Below are 1,233 nucleotides of genomic sequence, written 5' to 3'. Positions count from 1 at the left end.
ATGAATGATTTCAATTTGTATTCCATTAATTCATGGAGCCTTTTTCTTTGTCAATGACTTTAATGCACCTGAACTTCTTCCTTCAGGAACATTAACTCTTTTTTTTTTTTTTTTTCATCTTGAAAACTAATGCTTTAATGTGCTTCTATAATCTAAGGAGCTCTGGTAGCATAGTGGTTACGAATAGGGCTTCAAACCTTAAGGTCAGCGGTTCGAAACTACCAGCCGCTCCACGGGAGAAAGATGAGGCTTTCTACTCCCGTAAAGATTTACACCCTCAGAAACCCTATACAGGGTCGCTATGGGTCGGAACCGACTTGAAGGTACTTAACAACAACAACAATCTAAGGAGCCATGGAGTCTTGTGAAAAAGACCTAACCATTATGCTTATAATGAGGTGTGCATTCAGTAATATTTCTTTAAGAAGAAATGGAATATCCTGAACATCAATTTAATAAACAGACTTGTTTTTCTTCACTGGTTCACAGTTAGACAGGAAAGGAAGGAACATATGCAGAAACACAATTTGGCAAGATGTGGTTGTTAATCTCATTGGTACGTGATTATTCTGAAGAGAAGCTGCTTTATTCTTATATTTCATTCCTTCACAACTGTAGAGGAGTTCAATACAATCACTATTCTTTCTCAGCATTTTTTAAAATTTGCATACAGAGAAAGAGATCACAAACCACTGGAAGGCCATAGCAATCTGGGGGGAGGTTATGTTCCTATTTTAGGGGTGATTAAGCAATACTTCCTGGGCCTTCTTTTGAAGTAGCCATTTCTCTTCTCCAGAAGGTACCTGACTGAGATTCCATGTGTTTGTTACTGGCAAGACCTAGTCTGCTGGATTAAAGGGACACTGGAATGTGGTCATCGGACTTACAAGCTTTTGTTTTTCATCTCTGTCCTCAATACTAGGCACTTTCTTTGGACTTCCTTCTTTGCATGATGGTATCATGACCCACCTGACAAGGGACTGTTCCTTCTGACTTGAAAGGAATCAGCAATTGTAGAAGGATCCATGACCTTTTGTGCCTTAACTTGTTCTGTTGCCTCTGTTCTGGAAGGACAGAGCCACATATTTAGGGTGCTAAACAAAAATCCTCACCACTGGATCATTAAACAACATTCTTATCAACGGAGAAAAGATTAAAGTTGTCAAGGACTTCATTCTTCTTGGATCAACTATCAACACTCACGGAAGCAGCAGTCAAGAGATGAGACGACGT

General features: G+C 39.3%; 1 pseudogene; it reads right to left on the bottom strand.

The window, feature by feature from the left end:
• Positions 1-591: 591 nt before the first annotated feature.
• LOC102826883 overlaps positions 592-1,233 on the bottom strand; it is a 4,793-nt pseudogene continuing 4,151 nt past the window's right edge.

This window comes from Chrysochloris asiatica, unplaced genomic scaffold (genome assembly GCF_000296735.1).
Source record: "Chrysochloris asiatica unplaced genomic scaffold, ChrAsi1.0 scaffold00619, whole genome shotgun sequence".
Classification (NCBI taxonomy): domain Eukaryota; kingdom Metazoa; phylum Chordata; class Mammalia; order Afrosoricida; family Chrysochloridae; genus Chrysochloris; species Chrysochloris asiatica.
This window is presented reverse-complemented; position numbering and strand designations above follow the sequence as displayed.